This window comes from Macaca mulatta, chromosome 9 (assembly GCF_049350105.2).
Source record: "Macaca mulatta isolate MMU2019108-1 chromosome 9, T2T-MMU8v2.0, whole genome shotgun sequence".
NCBI classification, from domain to species: domain Eukaryota; kingdom Metazoa; phylum Chordata; class Mammalia; order Primates; family Cercopithecidae; genus Macaca; species Macaca mulatta.
Window position 1 is genome coordinate 131776467 of NC_133414.1, and position 8691 is coordinate 131785157.

Below are 8691 nucleotides of genomic sequence, written 5' to 3' on the forward strand. Positions count from 1 at the left end.
CAGGTGCATTTAACAAGCCTGCTTTGGGTTTTGTGATGTCTCCAATAGCCTGGCTCATGAGAAAATTGTCTTGGTCACCTCTCAGTCTCAGATTGCAACAGGAACCTGGGAAGACTCAGGGCTGTGAACTCAGGTAATGGGAATATGCCTATTGCATCCCTTCAGACCGACGCAGCCAACAGCCAAGGTACCACTTAAGTAGCATGTCTGCCCACCTGGCCTCAGGCCTCACCAAGAGGCTGAGACTATCCAAAAATGCCCAGAGGGCCTGGCGCAATGGCTCACACCTGTTATCCCAGCAATTTGGGAGGCGATGGCAGGAGGATTCCTTGAGGCCAGGAGTTTGAGACCAGCCTGGGCAACATAGCAAGACCCTGTCTCTACAGAAAACAAATTAGCTAGGTGTGGTGGCATGCGTCTTGAGTCTCAAGCTACCAGGGAGGCTGAGATGTGAAGATAGCTTAAGTCTAAGAGATCAAGGCTGCCGTGAGCTGTGATCCCACCACTGCACTCCAGCCTGGGCAACAGAGTGAGACCCTGTCTCCAAAAATTAAAAATGGAAGCGCACAGGGAAGCCAGCTCCCACTATTGCCCAAGGCTGGCCAAAGTGTTCCTTGGAGTCCAGGTCACTGGGGGTTGGAAATGTGCTCTGAGAATCTTGGGGTCATCTTTATTAACACTGTGTGAGTCACCAAACCAAACAGACCAGATTTATCTTCCTGGATTGGGTTCCTAGAAGACTCTGGAGTTAGGGACCAGATATACTCAGGCCTGGGTAGAAGGAGATTCTTCTTGCTGTGCCAGTGGTTTCTTCTTTTTTTTTTTAAAGCTTGGGAGGGACCACATCCCCACAGCGTGGAGATCTGCTGGATTTTTTTACTTTTTTATTTTATTTATTTATTTAACCGCTTGCCAAATAAAGTGAAAAGAGAAAGGCCTGAGACCTTGGAACTCTCAGTGAGGTGCTGACTTAAGAGCCCCCGAGCTGAACTTCTCATGACTGTATGGAGTTTAATACTGGCGCCTGACGATGCTGCACAAAAATACACACTGGTGTGCTTGCCACTGTTAGCCTGCTGAGGAAGGCTGAAGTCATTCCCATGGGAATCTGCCAACATCATTCCTGGGTGAACTCATTTGGGGAGTACAAGCCGACATGCCACTGATTCTAGAAACTCGGAACATGTAAATAGGAAAAAAACAAAAGCCTACTGGACTATTTTAAAAATGAACCAGGCTGGGTGCGGTGGCTCATGCCTGTAATCCCAGCACTTTGGGAGGCCGAGGCGGGTGGATTACTTGAGGTCAGGAGTTCGAGACCAGCCTGGCAAACGTGGTGAAACCCCGCCTCTACTAAAAATACAAAAATTAGCCAGGCGCGGTGGCACACGCCTATAATCCCAGCTACTTGGGGGGCTGAGGCACGGGAATTGCTTGAACCTGGGAGGCAGAGGTTGCAGCGAGCCAAGATCACGCTACTACACTCCAGCCTGAGCAACAGAGTGAGGCTTGGTCTCAAAAAAGTTGATGTGACCACTTCTTTTTGGGACTCAGTGGACCTCATATGACGTTAAGTCTGCTTGAATGGTTACTGAATTAGGTTGATAGTATTTTTATCACTAAACATCATCAAATAAGTAGCTCTTTAATGTGGTTGGAATATTTTCAATCATCCAAATTGAAACATGCCATGGGCATCAGGACGGGAGTTATCCGGCCTGTGTTGGTGGCCCCTGGGCCTTGTGTGGGGAGCAGGGCATAGAGCTAGCTGCACCCTCTTGGTGACTCAACTGTCTTGGCCCCTGTAAGCATTGGGGGGCTACAGCCACTGAGCATCTACCGAGCATCAGGGCTATTTCCTGTGATGCCTGCACGGGCCCCCCACATCTGCTTTTCCAAATCTTCCCACTCCTTTTTTTTTTTTTTTTTTTTGAGACAGAGTCTCATTCTGTCACCCAGGCTGGAGTGCAGTGGTGCAATCTCAGCTCACTGAAACCTCTGCCTCCCGGGTTCAAGCAGTTCTCCTGCCTCAGCCTCCTGAGCAGCCAGGATTATAGGCATGCACCACCATACCTGGCTAATTTTTGTATTTTTAGTAGAGATGGGGTTTTGCCACGTTGGCCAGTCTAGGCTAGTCTCCTGACCTCAAGTGATCTGCCCGCCTCGGCCTCCCAAAGTGCTGGGATTACAGATGTGCGCCACCATGCCTGGCCTCCAGATCTTCCCACTCTGAGGCCCACCTTGGGTTGAAAGTTTCCCGGCCTGGACCACGCATTCCTTGTCAGACTCTCCCTTCCCAAAGCTCCCAGCACCCTTCTGTGCATTTGCCAAAACCCAGTTGTTTTCTCAACACCCTGAGTCATTTCCTCAGCAAGACTGTGAATCCCCACAGGGGTGGCAGGTTCATTCCAACACTTCCTTCTTCCCACATTGTTGTCCAGACCCAGGCACAGAGGCACCCTGGATGGCCAGGGGGTGCTTAAAACTCCCTTCCACTTAAGATGTTATGATTCTAAGGCTAAATTGATGTTCCTGCACAAATAAATACCATCTTTAGGAGATGTGAGTTTAGGACCAACTCTTTCACCAACTTCCTTTCATAATTCCCAGATATGTAATTTATTTAAGTTAATTTATGTAAGTTATTTCCTCTCTCTGTGCCCTTTGCTCTCATCTGTGAAAGGAGGGCCTTGCCCAAGTTGCCTCTTGGTGATCTGTATGTTTCTGGCAGGTCTGCACTTGCTACTGTTGTGGTCTCTGCCTTGGTATTTCTCCCTTGGCAGCCTAGCCAGGATGCATAGCATGGAGTTCCATTATGGGCTGTGCGGTCCTGCAAGCCCCTGTGTGAGTGTGGCTGGCTGGCCGGCCCACTGTCTGTAACATTATACAAATGTAATCGAATGCCAACAGACAGGATCCAGGGTTGCAGTTATTTTGAGATATGCAGAAGCCTGTGGGAAAATGCTGGAACATGTCTTAGTCACTTGGGCAAATACCTTTCTTTCCCTGTTTCAGCGTGTTTTGAACTTTCAGGCAGCACAAAAAAAGCTCCAGCAGGCACACCCACCCTTTGTGATTCTGGTGCCCTTCCACATCCTGTGGCTCTCAAAGTGTGAGTGCAGAGGGCTGAGAGCGGGGCTGGAGAAGCCCTAGACACCCACCTATGGAAAAAATTGTAGCGCTTCCCTCGATACATAATTCAAAATAAAAACAACAAAAGAAATGTAAGGAAGATCTGTAATTCCCACGTTATACTTTGTCGCTTTGTAAAAATTCCTCCGCTCGTGTATGTGCACTTGGCCAGGTCCCTGCCTTCCTGGTACTCTAAGGTATTGTCCAGCACTACCCAGTAAGAACCAGTGGAGACCAGGAAGAGCTACATCAGTCCCCGGGGAGCATCTGAGCAGGTGAGGAGGTACAGGACCACAAGAGAGGGCAGCAGAAGCCAGCAATGGCGCCATCCTGTGCTTGGTGGAAGGGATGAGGAGGCAGCCACAGGTCCTCCTGATGGACAGGTCACCCCCGTACCTCACAAGTGGGCCCAGAGTTCCTGGTGCAACTAGAAGCCAGCCTGAAGGTGCGAAGGGGGTTGGAAAAAGCATTCCAGATGGAAAGGGTCTTTTTCTAAAGCATTCTCTTGCCTGTCCTTGCCTTCTCTAGCCAGAGCTTTGCCCTAGGATCTGGCCGGCTGCGTGGAGGCTGAGCAAGAAGGTCTCCTCTGGTTTGGAGAGGGAAAATCATCCTGCCAGCCCCTCACTCACTGTCTTCCACTTCATCTCTCTCTCTCCACTGGCTCTTTTCTTCTCCTTAGCCTACAGAAAGCACAAACCAAAAAGAAACACTTCCTCCTCACTGTACCCCCGCCCTGACTTTTTTTTTGGTGATACAGGGTCTTGCTCTGTTGCCCAGGCTGGAGTGAAGTAGTGCGATTTCAGCTCACTGCAACCTCCGCCTCCCAAGTTCAAGCGATTCTCCCACCTCAGCCTCCCAAGTAGCTGGGATTATAGACATGCGCCACTACACCCAGCTAAATTTTGTATTTTTAGTAGAGATGGGGTTTCACCATGTTGGCCAGGCTGGTCTTGAACTCCTGACCTCAGGTGATCCACCCACTTTGGCCTCCCATAGTGCTGGGATTACAGTCGTAAGCCACCATGCCCAGCCCACTGCCCCCGGCTCACCATCCCCACTTTCTGATCACATGTCGTGGAAGAGTCAGCTAAGCCCCCTCACCTCCCACATCCTGATCCACCCACAGCCATCCATTCCTGCACTCACCCCTACCGAAACCACTCCTGTGGACACACTGTCACCGGTGTTATGCAATGTCTCCAGCTCTCCTCCCCAGCAGGCTCTGACTCACCCTCTTCCCTTGCCCTCTCTTCAACATCAAGGTCTCCAGGGTTCCTTCCTCATCCGCGCTCTTCCCACCATGTGAGGGTGTTTCAGGCGGCACCTTGGCTGGACCATAGCACCCAGCTACTTAACTCCAACACTAGATGCTGCTGAGCACATATTCTGCAGACTCCGTTAACATATACCATCAGCTGACTGCTCCCAGAGGAGAAGAAATTCTGCCTCAAGACTACAGCATCTGCCCCAGCTGAGTTTCTAGCCTGATGCCCTGCCCTGCCCTACCCTACAGCTTTCCAACTTGTCTGTCCCCACAATCATGTGAGCCAATTCTTAAAAAAAACTAACAAAAAAAAAACCAACACACATGGCTGGGTGCGGTGGCTCATGCCTATAATCCCAGCACTTTGGGAGACCGAGGAGAGTGGATTGCTTGAGCCCAGGAGTTCAAGACCAGCTTGGGAAACATGGCAAAAACCAGTCTCTATTTATAATAAAAATGAAACCCACACACACATACACATCCCCACCACACAAGCACTGTATATTTTGTTTCTATGGGGAACCCTGACTGACGCATACTGTTCACACTCACTGGTTCTCCAGCTTCCTCCTCCCAGACCCCAGTCATCTCTGGGTCTGTTTCTGGTACCCTCTTTTTTTTTTTTTTAAGGGTAGAAATGGCCGGGCGCGGTGGCTCAAGCCTGTAATCCCAGCACTTTGGGAGGCCGAGACAGGCGGATCACGAGGTCAGGAGATCGAGACCATCCTGGCTAACAAGGTGAAACCCCATCTCTACTAAAAATACAAAAAACTAGCCAGGCGCGGTGGCGGGCGTCTGTAGTCCCAGCTACTCGGGAGGCTGAGGCAGGAGAATGGCATGAACCCGGGAGGTGGAGCTTGCAGTGAGCTGAGATCCGGCCACTGCACTCCAGCCTGGGTGACAGAGTGAGACTCTGTCTCAAAAAAAAAAAAAAAAAAAAAGGGTAGAATTAATATTTTATTGTCATCCAGATGGCAGTTGGGTTTATAGTCTCTATACTTTATACTTTATGTAAATAAAAATAATTACAAGTTTTAAATAGCCAATGGCTGGTTATGTTTTCAGAAAACATGATTAGACTAATTCATTAATGGTGGCTTCAAGTTTTTCCTTATTAGCTGCAAAAAATTCACCCAACTTTTGTCCCTTAAAAAACTGGAAAGGACCAGGCACGGTGGCTCACACCTGTAATCCCAGCACTTTGGGAGGCTGAGGTGGGTGGATCACCTGAGGTCAGGAGTTCGAGACCAGCCTGACCAACATGGAGAAACCCCCTCTCTATTAAAAATACAAAACTTAGCCAGGCCTGGTGGCGCATGTCTGTAATCCCAGCTACTTGGCAGGCTGAGGCAGGAGAATCACTTGAACCCAGGAGGTGGAGGTTGCGGTGAGCCGTGATCTTGCATTGCACTCCAGCCTGGGGGACAACAGGAAAACTCTGTCTCAAAAACAAGCAAGCAAACAAACAAACAAACAAAAACTGGTAGATTGGCATGCATTTGACTTCACATTCTGAAGCAACATCCTGACAGCCACATGTACTTCAAAGAATACCATGTTGGAATACTTTTCAGAGAGGGAATGAAAGAAAAGCTTGATCTTTTTGCAAGGCCCACACCACGTGGCTGAGAAGTCAACTATGACAAGTTTATCACTTGCAGCCTCCAAGGCTTCCTGAAAAGCAAACTTGCTCTCAATTCGCTTCACCATCTTGGCTGCTAGAGTCTGAGGAGCAGCTGTAAGAACCGATGGAAATGGATCCAAAGCGCTGGAACAAGCTTGGAGCTCTGGTACCCTCTTTCTCCTGAACACCAAACTTATCTATGCCTACAGGGCACACAGAAAGCTGAGCCTTCAGCTGATATCCTCCAGGAACCTGGAATTCAAATTCTGGGGTCCCTTCAGGGATCCCCCAGCACTGAGCCAGCTCTATCCCAGCACAAGCCTTCTACAAGGTGCGATCTCAAAGTTCACAAGGCCAGCCAGGTGGAGGATTGACAGAGCCAAGCTGTCACAAGTGGGATGTAGGATGGGGGCAGACCCAGAGACTGAGGCTCGGCCCCAGGCAGCAATAGTCATGTGGGGCGTTGGTCCAGTGTCACAAGAGATTTCCAATTTTCCAGAAAGACCAGAAATTTGTTCCTGTGAAGTCTCTCAATTTTTATTTTTTATTATTTATTTATTTATTTATTTTGAGATGGAATTTTACTCTTGTGGCCCAGGTTGGAGTACAGTGGTGCAATCTCAGCTCACAGCAACCTCCACTTCCCTGGTTCAAGTGATTCTCCCATCTTAGCATCCCAAGTAGCTGGGATTACAGGCACCCGCCACCACGCCCGGCTAATTTTTGTATTTTTAGTACTTTTGTATTTCGCCATGTTGCCCAGGCTGGTCTTGAACTCCTGACCTCAGATGATCTGCCTGCCTTGGCCTCCCAAAGTGCTGGAATTACAGGCGTGAGCCCCAGTCCAACAATGAAATTTGCCTAACAAGAGGTATTAAGGGAGGGACAGGCTTCATTAACCCTTTAAAAAAATGTTTTTGTCACTTTTCACTCAGGGCAACGAGTGCTTACTTGCCCTACATTTTCATAACCAAAAGAGTGCACACAAGACTCTTGCCTAAATGTGACTGTTCTCAGCCAACTCTGTCCACCCTCTGACATTGAAGTCGCTGACGTATTTTTTAAATGTTTCGGCCGGGCGCTGTGGCTCACGCCTGTAATTCCAGCACTTTGGGAGGCCGAGGCGGGCGAATCGCGAGGTCAGGAGATTGAGACCATCCTGGCTAACACGGTGAAACCCCGTCTCTACTAAAAATACAAACAACAACAACAATAACAAAAACTAGCCGGGCGTGGTGGCGGGGTCCTGTAGTCCCAGCTACTCGGGAGCCTGAGGCAGGAGAATGGCGGGAACCCGGGAGGCGGAGCTTGCAGTGAGCCGAGATCGCGCCACTGCACTCCAGCCTGGGCGACAGAGCAAGACTCCGCCTCAAAAGAAAAAAAAAAGTCCCCCAAAAGGTGCCCAGTTTCATTAACATTTTTTGGAGATAATTTTGACTAATGATTGGGTCACAAATTTCCTCCAGACAAAAAAAGACAAAAAGGTCCATTATCCCAAATATATACCTTTCAAACCCTTAGGATTTAAAAATATGGAAAACATGGTAACTTCTCCATTTTAGTGTTTTGTTCCTTATATTTCACTCTAATGATCAAGATATAAGAAAATACATAGAGGCGATGGATATCTCAGCTACCCTGATTTGATCCTATGCATTGTATACATGTATTAAAATATCACATGTATCCTCACAATAAGTACAACTACAGTATATCAATAGAAATTCAAAAATTAGGTCAGGTGCGGTGACTCGCGCCTGTAATCCCAGCACTTTGGGAGGCCGAGGCAGGTGGATCACTTGAGGTCAGGAGTTTGAGACCAACTTGGCCAACACGGCTAAACCCCGTCTCTACTAAAAATACAATAAATAAATAAATAAATAAATAAAAATATTAGCCAGGCTTCGTGGCGCAAGCCTGTAATCCCGGCTACTTGGGAGGCTGAGGCAGGAGACTAGCTTGAACCCAGGAAGGAGAGGTTGCAATGAGCGGAGATCGCACCACTGCATTCCAGCCTGGGCGACATAGGCTCTGTCTATAGAAAAGAAAAGAAAAAAAAACTAAGAAATTAACGAAAGAAAATATATTGTTTTAAAATAAAATTACATTTAATAATCATTGCAAGAATAGATAAGGATGAAGTTTCAGGTTAGAATGAAAGAGAGAAGGCATGTGTTTACAAACAAGCACAAGGCCCAAGAATTACTTATTGATTAGTATAAAATGTAAATGGTTGATTTTGCACAAATGCGATTTTTTTTTCTTTTTTTTTTTTGTGGTCCCCTGGAATGAGAAACTCAAAATCTTTCTTTAGAGCTAAGGCTTTTTTTTTTTCAATCGAATTCCTCAGGTTGGAAGGAGTTAAGGCTTTACGAAAGCAATTTGAAGGTTTGAAATCTCCAGGGAGATTGATTTATGAGTATAGTACAAGTTAAGGCTACCTCTGACCTTAGCAGATAGTGGCTGTGAAATTAGGCCCTGGAGTCCTGAGACAGGGGCTCTTCATCTTAACCTCCTTAGTATCTCACCATGTGTTAGCAATTCCATGAATCCCATCGGATTCATGAAATTTCATTCATGGAATTGGATTCCAGCTCGAATTTAATGTAATTCTATTGGATTCATGGAATTCCACTTCAGTTCTGGGATTCTCGGTAAATTTTCTTTTCTT